General features: G+C 41.9%; 1 pseudogene; it reads left to right on the top strand.

Annotated features, from left to right (window-relative positions):
- Positions 1-22,121, top strand: part of LOC135548357 (anthrax toxin receptor 1-like) — a 49,776-nt pseudogene that overhangs the window by 9,047 nt on the left and 18,608 nt on the right.

The raw sequence follows: 22,121 nt of genomic DNA, 5'->3' as shown, positions 1-22,121 counted from the left end.
CTCCTTCGTTGCCCGGGCAGTGTGTTTAGGATCATTGTTATGCTGAAAGACCTAGCCACGTTTCATCTTCAATGCCCTTGCTGATGGAAGGAGGTTTTCACTCAAAATCTCATGATACATGGCCCCATTCATTCTTTCCTTTACATGGATCAGTCGTCCTGGTCCCTTTGCAGAAAAACAGCCCCAAAGCATGATGTTTCCACCCCATGCTTCACAGTAGATATGGTGTTCTTTGGATGCAACTCAGCTTTCTTTGTACTCCAAACACGACGAGTTGAGTTTTTACCAAAAAGTTCTATTTTGGTTTCATCTGACCATATGACATTCTCCCAATCTTCTTCTGAATCATCCAATTGCTCTCTAAAAAACTTCAGACGGGCCTGGACATGTACTGGCTTAAGCAGGGGGACACGTCTGGCACTGCAGGATTTGAGTCCCTGGCGGCGTAGTGTGTTACTGATGGTAGGCTTTGTTACTTTGGTCCCAGCTCTCTGCAGGTCATTCACTAGGTCCCCCCGTGTGGTTCTGGGATTTTTGCTCACCGTTCTTGTGATCATTTTGACCCCACGGGGTGAGATCTTGCGTGGAGCTCCAGATCGAGGGAGATTATCAGTGATCTTGTATGTCTTCTATTTCCTAATAATTGCTCCCACAGTTGATTTCTTCAAACCAAGCTGCTTACCTATTGCAGATTCAGTCTTCCCAGCCTGGTGCAGGTCTACAACTTTGTTTCTGGTGTCCAGCTCTTTGGTCTTGGCCATAGTGGAGTTTAGAGTGTGACTGTTTGAGGTTGTGGACAGGTGTCTTTTATACTGATAACAAGTTCAAACAGGTGCCATTAATACAGATAGCAAGTGGAGGATAGAGGAGCCTCTTAAAGAAGAAGTTACAGGTCTGTGAGAGCCAGAAATCTTGCTTGTTTGTAGGTGACCAAATACTTATTTTTCACCATAATTTGCAAATAAATTCATTAAAAATTCTACAATGTGATTTTCTGGATTTTTTTTCTCATTTTGTCTGTCATAGTTGAAGTGTACCTATGATGAAAATTACAGGCCTCTCTCATCTTTTTAAGTGGGAGAACTTGCACAATTGGTGACTGACTAAATACTTTTTTGCCCCACTGTATCCTTCTAAACATTCTGCTTCTATCTGCTCCTCCAGGCCAGTGAACAAATATACTATGCTGGTGACAGTGAGTAGATTATTCTTGTTTTTTTGCACTTGGAATAAATCATTTGGGTAGAACTCTGGCTCTCTTTATGTCATAAGCAGACATAAAACAGTACACATAAAACCCATTGAACCCAATGTATGGTATCAGAGGTAATAGAATGAATTATCCAATTATTATCTTCACCTTCAGAGACAGATAGACAGTACAGTCTGTGTTCTGAGGAGATTTTGTTCTGCTCTATTGTCTTGTAAGTCATTTGTCCTGGTCCATCAGGTTTCCGTACGGCCAGTGTCATCATTGCCTTGACAGATGGAGAACTGAGGGAGAATCAGTTTGATCTGGCAGAGAGAGAGGTGAGATAAATATTGGTTTTAGACCTACAGTAATGGATGATCTATTGGCAATGTCTACGGTATCTCTACACTCACAGAGTGAGGAGAGTTCAAATAGCTAACCACATTCCACAGGATATTCCAGTCCTGGAAGAGCGGGTTCTCAGTATTCTGCTGCCTGTCATAATCTGCAATTATCATTATTAGAAACTCTGTTTCTGATAATACACTATATATATATACACAAAAGTATGTGGACACCGCTTCAAATTAGTGGATTCGGCTATTTCAGTCACACTCATAACTGACAGGTGTATTAAATGGAGCACACAGCCATGCAATCTCCATAGACACAAAATGGCAGTAGAATGGCCTTACTGAAGAGCTCAGTGACTTTCAACGTGGCACTGTCAAAGGATTCCACCTTTCCAACAAGTCAGTTCATAAAATGTCTGCCCTGCTAGAGCTTCCCCAGTCAACTGTAAGTGCTGTTATTGTGAAGTGGACATGTCTAAGATCAACAACAGCTCAGCTGCGAAGTGGTAGGCCGCACAAGCTCACAGAACGGGACCGCCGAGTGCTGAAGCGCATAGCACGTAAAAAATGGTTTGTTATTGGTTGCAACACTCACTATAGAGTTCCAAACTGCCTCTGGAAGCAACGTTTTTGCAAAACCTGTTCGTCGGGAGCTTCATGAAATGGGTTTCCATGGCCGAGCAGCCACACACAAGCCTAAGATCACCATGTGCAATGCCAAGCATCGGCTGGAGTGGTGGACCTCACAAATACTCTTGTGGCTGAATGGAAGCAAGTCCCCGCAGTAATGTTCCAAGATGTAGCGGAAAGCCTTCCCATAAGAGTGGAGGCTGTTACAGCAGCAAAGGAGGGATCAACTCCATATTAATGTCCATGATTTTGGAATGAAATGTTATATGAGCAGGTGTCTACATACTTTTGGTTATGTAGAATATCTTCCTGCAGCTGGTTACATCAGTAATTACAGCTAGTGACATGTAAAAGAGCCTAAACTCAAGCCTTTCAATAACTGGATGTTTCCATCAGTCCATACATTGGCTGATGCTAATTTTGTGCAGAACTTCCTAGACTTGAGAAGTTTACTTAAACTCACCAAGACCCAAGAAGTCATCATGGGCTGTGGAAGATCACCCAAAGCACTGTAACTACATGAGGACACAGAGGTTTTTCGAATTTCAACAAACAAAAACCTTTCTTTTTCTTTCTAGGAACTCAGTTGGGGTCTCAATTTACTGTTGAGAGTTAGAGTAGTAGAATACACAAGGTGCAATTTCGAAACATAGTTGTCACTCACTAGCTAGGTTTCCATTCAATTGGCATGAAAACAATCAGAGCATTTGTCACCAGAGGTATTTCCATCAAATTGATTTGTTGCAGATAAAACGCTGCGCATGATGACATAATACGCATAAAATATATTTTGCCATTCAATTCCCATTCCCAAAGTAAAATGTGTTTCCATTGCATTTTCAACTCTACTGATGTTTTTTTCACAAAAAAATGTAATGTTATATAGTGAGTGTGCACATTCTGGTATTGGCACATGCACTCTAGCCAACAGCACTAGCTGTACACTGTTGGCTAAAGCACAATTATAGTCTACATTATGAGATTATTATTATGGACAAAAGAGCAATATTATTTTTATTTGTCAAATGTCAAATGTGATTATCATGCCACCAGAATAAGACCCTCAATATTTATTGGAAAGGAGCATCAAGCTCATACCTTGCATTTTCACCACCATCATCATTTATTTCATCTGTAACCTAATAAACTGTATGCTTTCACAATGAGTCGTAGTGGAAAGACCACAATACATGTCATCGCATGACTCCAAGTTTATTTCGATATGATGGGTATTATATCAACATTTGCGCATAAAAGGCGTTTCCACCAACATTTTTTGCATAATAAATTTGACCGACACAGAAAGATCCCACCTTGTCTAGCCTATTTTATTTTGTCGACATTTGAAAAGTTTACAGAAAAATGTAGTGTTTCCATCAGGCCTGTAATGACATTTTTTTATCCGACATGTACTTTACACATATAAAAAGGTTGGATGGCAACCTTGTTACTGACAGTCACTCAATTAGCCCATGTCAGTAAATCAAATACATTTGTAAATTTGTCTAGCCAGCTATCTGGCCAGCTATCAAAACTAATTTGTTTACTTTTTGTTAATAAAATACTTTTTCTGCTAACAGATCCCTCTGTACTTATTACATTATAGTTTTCAATCCTGGTGCTGAGATAATGTGTAGCGGCTAATTGTATAGCTAATAGGCTATGTGTTTGTAGATCGACTAAGGTGCATGAACCTACCGCAACGAAGGTGATAATGGCTGGAGTCATTGTATAGTTTTTAAACTGTATATAAATTCAGTAAATGAGCTCCAGCTTTCTTAAAATTCACCCTGTCCGTGGACCTCACCAAAACTCAAGACTCTGGTTATGGCCATGAAAGCACAAGATTTAACCAAAGCAATCGATCAAGTGGACTGCTACAAAAATGCCTGCACCGTTATAGACTGCAAACTCTGCTTTGGAGAAAACGTGGATATCTTTGTCTCCATGTGTCAGCCATAACTCAAGACTAAATACCTGCACAAACTGAGATGGCTGGAGAAAACCCCCAAATCTGTCGTGCATGCCTTCCATAGATGCTTCCTAGGATCAATGCTCATCCTTTATGGAGACACCTTTATACGCAGTGTTGTATTGTTTTTCTATATATCTAACACCAGACATGAAGTTCTCTCTACTTTGGTCAATAAAGAGTTATGAAATAACTTTCATGTCTATTTGTGTGACCCTTTTGAAAACTAGGCCAGCCGATCGCGTCAACTGGGCGCCTCAGTCTACTGCGTGGGAGTAAAAGACTTCAATGAAACCCAGGTGAGCCACGTTCACATGTTTCTGTTGTGAGCAGGGGATTATTATTGTTATTACACTGTTATTGAATTAGAATTCTCCTCACTCCCTAGCTTTGGACAATAGCCGACAGTAAGGACCATGTCTTCCCTGTGAATGATGGCTTTGAGGCACTGCAAGGAGTCATTGATTCAGTAAGGGCAATGTTGTTGGGGTTGGTAGAATGATGCAAACACCTGTTCACTATTGTAAGGTATGTTTTCAACACTGTTGAAAGTATACCATGGTATACGATTTAAATACTTTCAACAGCTCTAACTCTTTTTGTGTTTGTCTTTTAAGTTCTTTTTTTTTGTCATATCCAATTACAATCTTGTCTCGTCGCTGCAACTCCCCAAAGAGCTCGGGAGAGGCGAAGGTCGAGTAATGCGCCCTCCGAAACATGACCCACCAAACCGTGCTTCTTAACACCCACCCGCATAACCCGGAAGCCACTGTTCAACTGACAACCGAGGTCAGCCTGCAGGCACCCAGCCCACCACAAGGAGTCACTAGAGCACGATGAGCCAAGTAAAGGCCCCAAGTCAAACTCTCCCCTAACCCGGTCGACGCTGGGCCAATTGTGCGCCGCCCTATGGGACTCCCGGTCACGGCCAGTTGTGACACAGCCTGGGATCGAACCAGGGTCTGTAGTGACACCTCAAGCACTGCAATGCGGTGACTTAGACCGCTGCACCACTCAGGAGGCCTCAACAGCTCTAACTCTAACAGATTTACGTTTCCAGTAGTGCTGCTTCCCGCCTTCACCATTAACCATCGCCTTCTCCCTCTCATCCTCTCCCTCTCCCTGTTTCTCTCTCTCTTGCGATTCTCCCTTCACTCAGATCCTGAAGAGATCATGCATCGAGATCTTGGCAGCAGAGCCCTCTAGTATCTGTGCAGGAGGTGAGTGGTGTATTAGCTCCTCTGTTGGAGTTCCAGAATAACCCATTTTAAACATAGACAAACCCTGTATAAAATATGTTGAATTTGTACCTTGGAAACAACATCAGATCTTCAACGTAATATTCTTGATAAGAAAAAAACTATAGGCTGGGCAGCACCTCCTACTGGAGAGTTGATCAACTGTGCATTTGGAAATCATTCCGACCCTTTGACTTATTTCACTTTGTTACGTTACAGCCTTATTCTAAAATGGATTAAAAAAATACACTACCGTTCAAAAGTTTGGGGTCACTTAGAAATTTCCTTGTTTAATTGAAAGAAAAGAACACTTTTTGTCCATTAAAATAACATCCAATTGATCAGAAATACAGTGTAGACATTGTTAATGTTGTAAATTACTTTGTAGTTGGAAACGGCTGATTTTTTATGGAATATCTACATAGGCGTACTGAGGCCCATTATCAGCAACCATCACTCCTGTGTACCAATGGCACGTTGTGTTAGCTAATCCAAGTTTGTAATTTCAAAAGGCTAATTGATCATTAGAAAACCCTTTTGCAATTATGTTAGCACAGCTGAAAGCTGTTGGGCTGATTAAAGGAGCAATACAACTGGCCTCGTTTAGACTAGGTGAGGATTAGGAGCATCACCGTTTGTGGGTTCCATTAAAGGCTCAAAATGGCCAGAAACAAAGAACATTCTTCTGAAACTCGTCAGTCTAATCTTGTTCTGAGAAATGAAGTCTATTCCATGCAAGAGGTTGGCAAGAAACTGTAGTTCTTATGTTTAATACTCCCTTAACAGAACAGCACAAACTGTCTCTAACCAGAATAGAAAGAAGAGTGTAAGACTCCGGTGCATAACTGAGCAAGAGGACAAGTACATTAGAGTTTCTACCTTAAGCACACAGCCAGGACAATGTAGGAATGGCTTCGGAACAAGTCTCTGAATTTCCTTGAGTGGCCCAGCCAGAGAACGGACTTGAACCTGATCGAACATCTCTGGAGAGACCTGAAAATATCTGTGCAGCGACACTCGCCATCTAACCTGACAGAGCTTGAGAGGATCTGCAGAAAAGAATGAGAGGATCTGCAGAGAAGAATGGGAGAAACTCCCCAAATACAGGTGTGCCAAGCTTGTAGCTTCATACCCAATAAGACTTTGGCGCTGGAGAAGATGGCTGATAACCAACAGTGCTATTTTGTTAGTTTTTTCGTATTGTTTGTCACTTATTTTGTACATAATGCTGCTGCTGCTACAGTCTCTTCTGGAAATCAGAACAGTGATTACTCTCCTTGAACTGGACGAAGAATTTATCTTTAATTAATGAGTCGGACGAGAGGGATTTACCCCAGACACCCGAATAGGCCCTCATCCCTGTCATTCACAGGAGAAACAGATGGAAAGGATATTGCGGAAGGAGATCGAGTGCCTTGTGAGGATTCGCCAACGAGTGGCTAATCTGCTGTTGCCATCCCTACTATTGGCCAATGTACAATCGCTGGATAATAAATTGGACAAACTAAAAGCACGTATATCCAACCAACGGGACATTAAAAACCGTAATATCTTATGTTTCACCGAGTCGTGGCTGAACGACGACATGAATAACATACAGCTGGCGGGTTATACACTGTATCGGCAGGATAGAACAGCAGCCTCTGGTAAGACAAGGGGAGACAGTCTATGTATATTTGTAAACAACAGCTGGTACACGATATCTAAGGAAGTCTTAAGGTTTTGCTCACCTGATGTAGAGTATTTCATGATATGATGTAAGACCACACTTTCTACACAGTTTTCATCTGTATTTTTCATAGCTGTCTATATACCACCACAGACTGATACTGACACAAAGTCCGCGCTCAATGAGCTGTATACCGACATCAGCAAACAGGGAAAACGCTCATCCAGAGGCGGCGCTCCTAGTGCCTTGGGACTTTAATGCTAGGAAACGTAAATCCATTTTACCAAATTTCTACCAGCATGTTAAATGTGCAACAAGAGGGAAAAAGACTATAGACCACCTTTACTCCACACACAGAGACGCATATAAAGCTCTGCCTCACCTTCCATTTGGCAAATCTAACCAGAATTCTATCCCCCTGACTCCTGACTTAAAGCAGGAACCACCAGTGACTCGGTCAATAAAAAAGTGGTCAGATGAAGCAGATGCTAAGCTGCAGGACTGTTTTGCTAGCACAGACTGGAATATGTTCCGGGATTCTTCCGATGACATTGAAGAGTACACCACATCAGTCACTGGCTTCATCAATAAGTGCACCAATGACTTCGTCCCCACAGTGACTGTACGTACATACCCCAACCAGAAGCCATGGATTACAGGCAACGTCTGCACTGAGCTAAAGGGTAGAGCAGCCACTTTCAAGGAGTGGGACTCTAACCCAGAAGCTAATAAGAAATCTTGCTATTCCCTCCGACGAACCATCAAACAAGCAAAGCATCAATACAGGGCTAAGATTGAATCGTACTACGCCGGCTCCGACGCACGTCAGATGTGGCAGGGCTTGCAAATTATTACAGACTAGGGAAGCACAGCCGAGAGCTGCCCAGTGACACAAGCCTACCAGACAAGCTAAATTACTTCTATGCTCGCTTCGAGGCTAGTAACACTGAAGCATGCATGAGAACATCAACTGCTCCAGACGACTGTGTGATCATGCTCTCCGCAGCCGATGTGAGTAAGACGTTTAAACAGGTCAACATTCACAAGGCCGCAGGGCCATACGGATTGCCAGGTCATGTACTCCGAGCATGCACTGACCAACTGGCAAGTGTCTTCACAGATATTTTCAACCTGTCCCTGTCTGAGACTGTAATCCCAACATGTTTCAAGTATACCGCCCCAACAGATCCACAGATGATGCAATCGCTATTGCAATCGCTATTGCACTCCACACACAATGCTATTCATTGACCACAGCTCAGCGTTCAACACCATAGTGCCCTCAAAGCTCATCACTATGCTAAGGACCCTGGGACTAAACACCTCCCTCTGCAACTGGATCCTGGACTTCCTGACGGGCCGCCCCCAGATGGTAAGGGTAGGTAACAACACATCAGCCACGCTGATCCTCAACACGGGGGCCCCTCAAGGGTGCGTGCTCAGTCCCCTCCTGTACTCCCTGTTCACTCATGACTGCAAGGCCAGGCATGAATCCATCACCTTCATTAAGTTTGCAGATGACAACAGTGGTAGGCCTGATCACAAACAATGACAAGACAGCATATAGGGAGGAGATCAGAGACCTGGCTGTGTGGTGCCAGGACAACAATCTCTCCTGCAACGTGATCAAGACTAAGGAGATGATTGTGGACTACAGAAAAAGGAGGACCGAGCACACCCCCATTCTCATTGACGGGGCTGTAGTGGAGCAGGTTGAGAGCTTCAAGTTCCTTGGTGTCCACATCAACAAACGGACATGGTCCAAGCACACTAAAACAGTCGTGAAGAGGGCACAACAAAACCTACTCCCACTCAGGAGACTGAAAAAATTTGGCATGGGTCCTCAGATCCTCAAAAGGCTCTACAGCTGCACCATTGAGAGCATCCTGACTGGTTGCATCACTTCCTGGTATGGCAGCTGCTTGGCCTCCGATCTCAAGGCACGACAGAGGGTAGTGCGTACGGCCCAGTACAACACTGGAGCCAAGCTTCCTGCAATCCAGGACCTCTATACCAGGCGGTGTCAGAGGAAGGCCCTAAAAATTGTCAAAGACTCCAGCCATCCTCGTCATAGACTGTTCTCCCTGCTACCGCACGGCAAGTGGTAACCGGAGTGCCAAGTCTAGGTCCAAGAGGCTTCTATACAGCTTCTATTCACAAGCCATAAGACTCCTGAAATTCTAATCAAATGGCTACCCAGACTATTTGCATTGACCCCCCTGCACCACCTCTTCACTCTTTTACGCTGCTGCTACTCTCTGTTACTATCTCTGCATAAGTCACTTAAATAACTCTACCTACAGTACATGTATATAATACCTCAATTACCACGACTAACCGGTGCCCCCGCACATTGACTCTGTACCGGTATCCATTGTACGTAGCCTCGCTATTGTTGTGTTACAGCTGCTCTTCATTATTTGTTACTTTTATTTTTTAATTTTTTTTTCTTAAAACTGCATTGTTGGTTAATTAAGGGCTCGTAAGTAAGCATTTCACTGTAAGGTCTACCTGTTGTATTCCGCGCATGTGACAAATAACATTTGACTTGAGCCTGTAATCACTGCCAAAGGTGCTTCAACAAAGTACTGAGTAAAGGGTCTGAATACTTATGTAAATGTGATATTTCAGTTTTTATTTTTACTAAAAAAAATAATACTGTTTTTGCTTTGTCATTATGGGGTATTGTGTTCAGATTTATGAGGAAAACAAACTATTTCATCCATTTTAGAATAAGGCTGTAACGTAACAAAATGTGGGAAACAGTCAAGTGGTCTGAATACCTTCGAAATGCGCTGTATCTATAGCTATCCCTTCAGTCTCCCATCCAGGGCTTTAACCAAACCCAGCCCTGCTTAGCGTTGATATTTGACTCTAACCATGTGTTATCATGAGAATGATTGTTGAGAAGTCTCCACTTAAAATATTCACTGTTGCTATCTAAGTCATTCCAAAGGGTAGGTTCAACAGAGCAAATGATATGTAACCATATTTAGACCTACAGTATATAGCATTTGGGAAATCATCAACAGCTATTGTTTACATTCTAAAAATAGACAATACATATAGGCCTAGGGTTTCAAGCTCATAAAAGTTTAAAAAATACAATAAAATAAGCAGATTAAGCCAGTGGCTCAGATTGAACTATCCAAGTAATAGATACATCTCCTTTAAATGATTTTATTTGGTTGCATTGTCAACCAAACAAAATTCAATATTACTTTTGTAAGACAGTAAATAGCTTAATGTTAAGGCTATCGTACAAACTAATGTAACAGTATTTATCCAAGCTTAAAATGTGTAACACATCCATGCACATTGAGGTTCCTGTAAAATGTTTTCTTATGTAATCATAGAAATCGTGCATGTTCAGGGTCGCAGTTCTGTGGAAATCTCCACAATTGCTACAGTTATCTGAACAGAATCTCATATGGCATTGATCACTTGCACCATGTAGTTTAATGCAATTTCAATTGCATTCCAGGTCATTTGGTTGTGCTATTAGATGACGCACATTGATAACACATGAAGTTGTTGTATAAATAAACAAAATATCTGACATTGAATTCCCATTTAAATGTTGTTGTGCTTTTAAATGGTTGAAAGTGCATTGATAACACATTTAGGTGACAACTAAACCAGAAATCAGATATGGATTTTCCATTGGAATTGAATTGTGCTTTTAGATGGTAGAAGGTGCATTGATAGTGATAGTGATAGTGATAACACGTTGGGAATTCAAAAAAACATTTTTTTGAGTGGATGAAAAAAGTTTGGAATCTCATTTTCTACCTTTGTTTAACTAGGCAAGTCAGTTAAGAACAAATTCTTATTTTCAATGACGGCCTAGGAACAGTGGGTTAACTGCCTGTTCAGGGCCAGAACGACAGATTTGTACATTGTCAGCTTGGGGGTTTGAACTTGCAACCTTATGGTTACTAGTCCAACGCTCTAACCACTAGGCTACCCTGCCGCCCGCATTGATCAATGCATCTACCAAATATTACCCAATTATTCACGTTGAAATGACATGGTGTGCCCAGTGGGATGTATCGTTATGGATAATTGGGAAGCTTTTGGATTAAGGATTTGAAAATATCATTATCAACTGTAATTCCAATTTACTTATGATTATCAAGGTGAACACATGGCATCGATGATTGTTCTCTCCCTTTCATCCCTCCTTAGAGTCCTTCCAGGTGGTAGTGAAAGGAAATGGTTTCTCACATGCCCGCGAGGTGGGGAAGGTCCTTTGTAGCTTCCGCATCAACGACACTCTCACTTTGAGTAAGTGGAAGTTACGGTATCTACAATTTACCGACCATTAACCTTAATGAATCCCATCAGTAACACCCCTGATTTGAATGATCTGGATTTCTAATTTCTAATGAGGCTTAGAAAGATATGTTTCAGCAATGTCACAGTGAGTTGGCTGATATCGACTGTGACTATGAAACAGGCAAATACAAAAGAGAAGGATTTCAAACATCCTGAATGAAAGAACCTAAAGGAATGAGCCTGAAAGAAAGCTCATTAGATCAAACAGGCACCAGTTGGGTTCTCAAGACAATTTCTGCCTGTCTTCTATTCCTTACCTAACCATTTAATTGAGCCAATGTAGAACAGCAGTATCCCACAAGGTGCCCTACACATGACAGAACATTGGACCAAGAAAGGACTACAAATATTTTGATGCAAGAGATTACCCTCGCTCAAAAGTTGCAAACCACTGTCTGGTTGCAAATTCAACACCAATGGAGTCGGCAGCAGTGCACAGATCTGAGTTGGAGATTTAATTAGGTTTCTTTGTTCCGTTCACTCATCCAAAACTGATCTAGCACATCTGCTGTTGCCTCAGTGTCTCTGATAAGCTAGGTAGAAGGCTCTCTGAAGCTTTAAGGGCAAGGGTTTATTTCATCTAGAATCTCCAAAAGTTCCATGGATAAGGGACTTGCAATAATATCCTTTGACAAGCAATATTCAGTAGAGTAGTCCAATTCTTTACACTGAAGAAACATTTCTACATTCTTTCCTGAGGCATTATGCGAAATGGGGCTACGTTTGATTTAGCCACAAGCAAGATGGGGTTATAGCATTCCCACTGTTATTACAAATCCTAATGAGTTCTGGTCTGTCTTTCTTCGCGCACACACACACACACACACACACACACACACACACACACACACACACACACACACACACACACACACACACACACACACACACACACACACACACACACACACACACACACACACACACACACACACACACACGTCCTCACTTTAATTCATCTGGTTGAATACTTAAGGCTTCTCAGATGTACAGAAGGAATGTTGATCTTATGTGCCATATGCACACACTGGAAGTTCTCTCGGCCAGGGTAAATAAACCACACTCACTCTGAAAGATTTCAGTTACTTCCTTTTCCACAAGTAAAGGGCCACAAAGACAACAAAAAGAAAGGAATTTTCACAACTTGTCTCAAAGTATTTACATTTCAACTATAGTCTTTGAAGCACTCTTTGATCTACAACTATTTGAAACTATGATACTTTAACTAAAACAAATAGTTAAATTAATAGCACAGTTTGGTAATGAATTAGCTACTTAACTGTATTTTGTTGATTTTATTTTAGATTTTATTTTCATGCACCTCTAGCTGGATGCATAGCTACTGCATGGGATTTATAATGAGGCACATTATCCACAGTATTAGGTATTCATATACACACATAATACAATGCATTCTCTTCTATAATCTCATAGTGAAAAGACCATTGGTCGTGAGAGACACCTACCTGCTGTGCCCAGCTCCAGTATTGGAGGAGGAGGGGACGTAAGTGACTGTTTAACTTTCACATCCTCACTGCTTTAATTGATGCATGCCAAACCATACTCATGAAACGCTAAGATAAACATACAGTGTGGCAAAAAAGTATTTAGTCAGCCACCAATTGTGCAAGTTCTCCCACTTAAAAAGATGAGAGAGCCCTGTAATTTATCATAGGTACACTTCAACTATGACAGACAAAATGAGAGAAAAAAATCCAGAAAATCACATTGTAGGATTTTTAATTAATGTATTTGCAAATTATGTTGGAAAATAAGTATTTGGTCAATAACAAAAGTTTCTCTCAATACTATGTTATATACCCTTTGTTGGAAATGACAGAGTTCAAACGTTTTCTGTAAGTCTTCACAAGGTTTTCACACACTGTTGCTGGTATTTTGGCCCATTCCTCCATGCAGATCTCCTCTAGAGCAGTGATGTTTTGGGGCTGTTGCTGGGCAACACGGACTTTCAACTCCCTCCAAAGATTTTCTATGGGGTTGAGATCTGGAGACTGGCTGGGCCACTCCAGGACCTTGAAATGCTTCATACGAAGCCACTCCTTCGTTGCCCGGGCGGTATGTTTGGGATCATAGTCATGCTGAAAGACCCAGCCACGTTTCATCTTCAATGCTCTTGCTGATGGAAGGAGGTTTTCACTCAAAATCTCACGATACATGGCCCCATTCATTCTTTCCTTTACACGGATCAGTCGTCCTGGTCCCTTTGCAGAAAAACAGCCCCAAAGCATGATGTTTCCACCCCCATGCTTCACAGTAGGTATGGTGTTCTTTGGATGCAACTCAGCATTCTTTGTCCTCCAAACACGACGAGTTGAGTTTTTACCAAAAAGTTCTATTTTGGTTTCATCTGACCATATGACATTCTCCCAATCTTCTTCTGGATCATCCAAATGCTCTCTAGCAAACTTCAGATGGGCCTGGACATGTACTGGCTTAAGCAGGGGGACACGTCTGGCACTGCAGGATTTGAGTACCTGGCGGCGTAGTGTGTTACTGATGGTAGGCTTTGTTACTTTGGTCCCAGCTCTCTGCAGGTCATTCTCTAGGTCCCCCCGTGTGGTTCTGGGATTTTTGCTCACCGTTCTTGTGATCATTTTGACCCCACGGGGTGAGATCTTGCGTGGATCCCAGATCGAGGGAGATTATCAGTGTTCTTGTATGTCTTCCATTACCTAATAATTGCTCCCACTGTTGATTTCTTCAAACCAAGCTGCTTACCTATTGCAGATTCAGTCTTCCCAGCCTGGTGCAGGTCTACAATTTCGTTTCTGGTGTCCTTTGACAGCTCTTTGGTCTTGGCCATAGTGGAGTTTGGAGTGTGACTGTTTGAGGTTGTGGATAGGTGTCTTTTATACTGATAACAAGTTCAAACAGGTGCCATTAATACAGGTAACGAGTGGAGGACAGAGGAGCCTCTTAAAGAAGAAGTTACAGGTCTGTGAGAGCCAGAAATCTTGCTTGTTTGTACGTGACCGAAATACTTATTTTCCACCATAATTTGCAAAGAAATTCATTAAAAATCCTACAATGTGATTTTCTGGATTTTTTTTTCTCATTTTGTCTGTCATAGTTGAAGTGTACCTATGATGAAAATTACAGGCCTCTCTTATATTTCTTTAGTGGGAGAACTTGCACAATTGGTGGCTGGCTAAATACTTTTTTGCCCCACTGTATATATTATTTTACATACCCATTACTCACAATTACACCTTTTCTTTCAAGACATACAGTTGAAGTCGGAAGTTTACATACACTTATAGGCTGACCACATGCGACGCGAGCATTGCAAAATGAATTTAGAAATCTATGTTATTCAATTATTGCACCCACATTGCCCACGCGCACATTTCCGATACAGATCGCGCTGCAAGTCCTGCCTCTCCCATCTCCTCATTGGTTTATAGAAGAAGGTAGCCCACGTGCCATCTCCTCATTGGTTATACCCACGTGGGTGATTGAAAGACAAACTATGCTGCCAGTTGGTGTGGTAATACTATTTACTATTTATCAATCATCATATAAGTTCAAAGATGAAAAAGCCTGGAAGGATGAGAGATGACTAGAAACGATTCGGTTGAACGTTTTATGTGTGGATTAAATGTCGGAGTAGAGGACCTTGTGCATTTCAGGTAAAATAACAACTCAATGTTTATATTCCAGGACAAATTAGCTTGCAAGTGCAAGCTAACTAGCTAAATTGCCATAAATGTTTAATGCTTTTCGACCTGTCCCCAAATTAATGTAACTGGTTTAGAGGTTGTTTTGATATTTTAACCTGTGTGTCGAGATCGCGTTTGGTGTGGGGGGACAAAATAAAATGTATGCACAATGGTGCACGTGCGCAGCCGGTTGGTGTTCCGTGTTACGTTGGAGTCATTAAAACTCATTTTTCAACCACTTCACACATTTCTTGTTAACAAACTATAATTTTCGCAAGTCGGTTAGGACATCTACTTTCTGTATGACAAGTAATTTTTCCAACAATTGTTTACAGACAGATTATTTCACTTATAATTCACTGTACCACAATTCCAGTGGGTCAAACGTTTACATACACTAAGTTGACTGTGCCTTTAAACAGCTTGGAACATTCCAGAAAAGTATGTCATGTGTTTAGAGGCTTCTGATAGGCTAATTTACATTAAGTCAATTCGAGGTGTACCTGTGGATGTATTTCAAGGTCTACCTTCAAACTCAGTGCCTCTTTGCTTGACATCATGGGAAAATCAAAGGAAATCAGCCAAGACATCAGGAAACAAATTGTAGACCTCCACAAGTCTGGTTCATCCTTGGGATAAATTTCCGAACGCGTGAAGGTACCACGTTCATCTGTACAAACAATAGTACGCAAAAAAAATTATGTGGATATATTGAAGCAACATCTCAAGACATCAGTTAAAGCTTGATCGCAAATGCGTCATCCAAATGGACAATGACCCCAAGCATACTTTCAAAATGGTGGCAAAATGGCTTAAATACAACAAGGTCAAGGTATTGGAGTGGCCATCACAAAGCAATGACCTCAATCCCATAGAAAATCTGTGGGCAAAACTGAAAAAGTGTGTGCGAGCATGGAGGCCTACAAACCTGACTCAGTTACTCCAGCTCTGTCAGGAGGAATGGGCCAAAATAAACCCAACTATTGTGGGAAGCTTGTGGAAGTCTACCCGAAACGTTTGACCCAACTTAAACAATTTAAAGGCAATGCTACCAAATACTAAGTGAGTGTATGTAAACTTCTGACCCACTGGGAATGTGATGAAAGAAATATAAGGTGAAATAAATAATTCTCTCTAATATTATTCTGACATTTCACATTCTTAAAACAAAGTGGCGATCTTAACTGACCTTAGACAGGGATTTTTTACTATGATTAAATGACAGGAATTGTGAAAAACTGAGTTTAAATGTATTTGGCTAAGGTGTATGTAAACTTCTGACTAACTGTATTTAATCAGAAAAGCAGTCGGTTTCTGAAATTAAAACAGAGATGTATTGAAGGATATTAGAGCAGTGCAGTCACCTCACCTTCCTCTCACCTCCCTCAGGGCAGCTACCCTCCACGTCAGTATGAACAATGGCCTGAGTTTCATATCTAGTTCTGTCACCATCACCTCTGTCAGCTGTGTAAGTATCAACCCCTCACCACTTCTCTACACAGTGTTGTGCTTCTAATTGTTTGGCTCATTTTAGTGCTGTACTCTTCCATGTCTATTCCAGGGGAGTAATATAGCTTGTGTTCAAGCACAGATTTTAGTTTACGTACACCTGGTTCTGACCTTATTTCCTCTCTCGGCCTCCCCCAGTCTGACGGGACATTTTTGGCCATAGCTCTGCTCATCCTGCTGCTCCTCCTGACGCTGGCTCTGCTCTGGTGGTTCTGGCCTCTCTGCTGCACAGTGGTACGTCAGCCATCTTGTCCCAACGAAAGTCCATGAGGAGATACTTTTTGTAATCATTTCGTGAAGTGTGTGTGCATTAGGATATTGCAGTACACAGCAGTATTTGTTCATGAGATTGTGTTTCATCTACAGTACCTCTAAAAACAAACATACAAAAAATGAATATAGTCGCTAGTGAAAGTCTACACACCCCTTGCACATTCTTCATGTTTTGCAGCTTTAAAATTACATCTAAAAAGGGATTCAAATTTATATTTTTTCACACCCCAGAGTTAATACTGACATCCATTACAGCTGTGTATAATTTTGAATAAGATTCTACAAACTTTGCACATCTCTTAGGACAACATACACCGAGCATACCAAATGTTAGTACCACATTCCTAATATTGAGTCGGGGCACGGACTCTACAAGGTCTCGAAAGCATTCCACAGGGATGCTGGCCCATGTTGACTCCAATGCTTCCCACGGTTGTGTCAAGTTGGCTGGATGTCCTTTGGGTGGTGGACCACTCTTGATACGCATGGGAAACTGTTGAGCATGAAAAACTCAGAAACGTTACAGTTCTTGACACAAACCTCTGCGCCTGGCACCTACTACCATATCCTGTTCAAAAGGCACTTAAATATTTTGTGTTGCCCATTCACCATCTGAATGGCACACATACACAAGTCATGTATCAATTGCCTCAAGGCTTATTAAAAATCCTTATTTAACCGGGCTCTTCACCTTCACCTACACTGACTGAAGTGGATTTAACAAGTGAGATCAATAAGGGATCATAGCTTTCAGTTCTTAATACTCATTGTATATCTCTTGTTTTTGTAAAAATTGCTCAAGTTCAGTAAATTTGGTTGGGAATAATTGTAGGACAGCAATATTCAAACCACGTCTCTGATTTTCAAGCAGATTTAAGTCAGGGCTGAGACTAGTCCATTCAGGAACACTCACCACCTCGGAAAGCCAGTCTGGTGTGTCTTCGGCATTAAAATGCGTGTAATTGTCTGACTGTAAAATAAAACTATCCCAGGGTTTGGTTCTCAGAATACTACGGTGGGTTTTCCTCTAACATTTAACCTGGATCTGGATCATTGTTACTCTAACATCCGTGACGCATACAAAGCCCTCCCTCGCCCTCCTTTCGGCAAATCTCACCATTACTCCATTTTGTTGCTCCCAGGCTATAGATAGAAACTAAAACAGGAAACACCCGTGCTCAGGTCTGTTCAACGCTGATCCGACCAATCTGATTCCACGCTTCAAGATTGCTTCGATCACAAGGACTGGGATATGTTCCGGATAGCGTCGAACAACAACATTGATGTATATGCTGATTCGGTGAGCAAGTTTATTAGCAAGTGCATCGGTGATGTTGTACCAACAGCGACTATTAAAACCTTCCCCAACCAGAAACAGTGGATTGATGGCAGCATTCACGCAAAACTGAAAGCACAGAGGCAAGGCGACCGGAAACATGACCGAATACAAACAGTGTAGCTATTCCCTCCGCAAGGCAACCAAACAAGCTAAGCGTCAGTATTGACACAAAGTAGAGTCGCAATTCAACTGCTCAGACATGAGAGGAATGTGGCAGGGTCTACAGGCAATCACGGACTACAAAAAGAAAACCAGCCCCGTAGCAGACTGATGTCTCGCTCCCAGACAAACTAAACAACTTATTTGCTTGCTTTGAGGACAATACAGTGCCACCGACACGGCCCGCTACCAAAACCTGCAGACTCTCATTCACCACAGCCAACGTGAGTAAAACATTTAACTTCTTTGGGAATGGGGGGGCAGTATTGAGTAGCTTGGTAAACTACCTGCTACTCAGGCCCAAACGCTAGAATATGCATATAATTAGTAGATTTGGATAGAAAATACTGAAGTTTCTAAAACTGTTTGAATGATGTCTGAGTATAACAGAACTCATATGGCAGGCAAAAACCTAAGAAAATATCAAACCCAGAAGTGGGAAATTGAGGTTTGTAGTTTTTGCCTATCGAATATACAGTGTATATGGGGTCATATTGCACTTCCTACGGCTCCCACTAGATGTCAACAGTCTTTTGGACCTTGTTTCAGGCTTCTACTATGAAGGGGGAGCGAATAAGAGCTGTTTGAGTCAGGTGTCTGGCAGAATGCAATGAGCTAAGTCATGCATGTGGCCGTGAGAGGTAGCTGCGTTCCTTTTAAATTCTAAAGTCAAAAGAATTGTCCGGTTGAAACATTATGGAAGATTTATGATAAAAACATTCTGAAGATTGATTCTATACATCGTTTGACATGTTTCAACTGACTGTAATATAACTTTTTGGACTTTTCGTCTGATGCATTGAGCATTTGGATTACTGGGCTAAACACGCAACCAAAAAGGAGGTATTAGACATAAATTATGGACTTTATCGAACAAAACAAACATTTATTGTGGAACTGGGATTCCTGGGAGTGCATTCCAATCAAGATCATCAAAGGTAAGTGAATATTTATTACGCTATTTCTGACTTTTGTGACACCTCTCCTTCTTTGGAAAATGGCTGTATGTTTTTCTGTGGCTAGGTGCTGACCTAACATAATCGCAAGGTGTGCTTTCGCTGTAAAGCCTTTTTGAAATCTGACACAGCGGTTGCATCAAGGAGAAGTTTATCTATAATTCAATGCATAACACTTGTATCTTTTATCAATGTTTATTTTGAGTATTTCTGTAATTTGATGTGGCTCTCTGCACTTTCACCGGATGTTTGTTTGAGACAATGCATTTCTGAACATGACACACCAATTTAAAATTAGGTTTTTGGACATAAAGTTTAACTTTATCGAACAAAACACACATTTATTGTGTAACATGAAGTACTGTGAGTGCCATCTGATGAAAATCATCAAAGGTTAGTGATTAATTTAATCGCTGTTCCTGACTTTTGTGAGCCTTCTCCTTGGTTGGAAAATGGCTGTATGGTTTTCTGTGACGAGGTGCTGACCTAACAATCATTTGGTGTGCTTTCGCCGTAATGCCTATTTGAAATTGGACACTGTGGCTGGATTTACAAGAAGTTTATATTTAAAAGGGTGTATAATACTTGTATGTTTGAGGAATTTTAATTATGGGATTTCTGTTGTTTTGAATTTGGCGCCCTGCAATTTCACTGGCTGTTGACATATTCCAGAGAAGTTAAACGTGTTAACCCTCGCATGGCTTCCGGCCCAGACGGCATCCCTAGCCGCGTCCTCAGAGCATGTGCAGACCAGCTGACTGGTGTGTTTACGGACATATTCAATCAATCCCTATCCCAGTCTGCTGTTCCCACATGCTTCAAGAGGGCCACCATTGTTCCTGTTCCCAAGAAAGCGAAGGTAACGGAGCTAAACGACTATTGCCCCGTAGCACTCACTTCCGTCATCATGAAGTGCTTTGAGAGAATAGTCAAGGATCATATCACCTCCACACTACCTGACACTCTAGACCCACTCCAATTTTCTTACCGCCCCAATAAGTCCACAGACGACTCAATCGCAAATCACACTCCCCTAACCCATCTGGACAAGAGGAATACCTATGTAAGAATGTGGTTCATCAACTACAGCTCAGCATTCAACACCATAGTACCCTCCAAACTTGTCATTAAGCTCGAGACGCTGGGTCTCGACCCCGCCCTATGCAACTGGGTCCTGGAAAACATCTCCACCCCGCTGATCCTCAACACTGGGGCCCCACAAGGATGCGTTCTCAGCCCTCTCCTGTACTCCCTGTTCACCCATGACTGCGTGGCCATGCACGCCTCCAACTCAATCATCAAGTTTGCAGACGACACTACAGTGGTAGGCTTGATTACCAACAACGACGAGACGGCCTACAGGGAGGAGGTGAGGGCCCTCGGAGTGTGGTGTCAGGAAATCAACTTCACACTCAACGTCAACAAAACAAAGGAGATGATCGTGGACTTCAGGAAACAGCAGAGGGAGCACACCCCTATCCACATCGATGGGACTGTAGTGGAGAAGGTGGAAAGTTTTAAGTTCCTCGGCATACACATCACGGACAAACAAATGGTCAGTGTGGTAAAGAAAGGCGCAAAATCGCTTCTTCATCCTCAGGAGGCTAAAGAAATTTGGCTTGTCACCAAAAACACTCAAAATTTTACAGATGCACAATCGAGAGCATCCTGTCGGGCTGTATCACCACCTGGTACGGCAACTGCTCCGCCCACAACCGTAAGGCTCTCCAGAGGGTAGTGAGGTCTGCACAACGCATCACTGGGGGCAAACTACCTGGCCTCCAAGACACCTAAACCACCTTATGTCACAGGAAGGCCAAAAAAATAATCAAGGACAACAACCACCCGAGCCACGGGTGTTCACCCTGCTATCATCCAGAAGGCGAGGTCAGTACAGGTGCATCAAAGCTGGGACCGAGAGACTGAAAAACATCTCAAGGCCATCAGACTGTTAAACAGCCATCACTAACATTGAGTGGCTGCTGCCAACATACTGACTCAAATCTCTAGCCACTTTAATAATTACAAATTGGATGTAATAAATGTATCACTAGTCACTTTAAAACCTCTTGGAACTCCCCATCCCGGATCCGGGATCGTGACTAAAGCCTCAGGCTCATTAGCATAAGCAACGTTAACGATTTCTGAAAATCGCAAATAAAATGAAAATAATGTGTCTGCTCTCAAGCTTAGCCTTTTCTTAACAACACTGTCATCTCAGATTTTCAAAATATGCTTTTGAACCATAGAAATTGACTAATTTGTGTAAGAGTATGCAAAGCTAGCATAGCATTTTGAGTAGCATTTAGCACGCAACATTTTCACAAAAACCAGATAACCAAATAAATAAAATCATTTACCTTTGAAGAGCTTCTGATGTTTTCAATGAGGAGACTCTCAGTTACATACCAAATGAGCAGTTTTTCCTGAAAGCGTCTGTGTGTAGGAGAAATCGTTCCGTTTTCTACATTGCATCTGGCTACCAAACGAACCGAAAATTCAGTCACCTACAACGTCAAACTTTTTCCGAATTAACTACATAATATCGACCGAAACATGGCAAACGTTGTTTGGAATCAATCCTCAAGGTGTTTTTTCACATATCTCTTCATTGATATATCGTTCGTGGAAGCTTGCTTTCCTCTCTGAATCCCATGGAAAAATACTGGCAGCTGACTTTTGCGCACCAATTTCGGCGCAGGACACCGGGCGGACACCTGGTAAATGTGGTCTCTTATGGTCAATCTTCCAATGATCTGCCTACAAATATGTCACAATGCTGCAGACACCTTGGGGAAACGACAGAAAGGGTT

The sequence above is a fragment of the Oncorhynchus masou genome, chromosome 11, assembly GCF_036934945.1.
Source record: "Oncorhynchus masou masou isolate Uvic2021 chromosome 11, UVic_Omas_1.1, whole genome shotgun sequence".
Lineage (NCBI taxonomy): Eukaryota > Metazoa > Chordata > Actinopteri > Salmoniformes > Salmonidae > Oncorhynchus > Oncorhynchus masou.
This window is presented reverse-complemented; position numbering and strand designations above follow the sequence as displayed.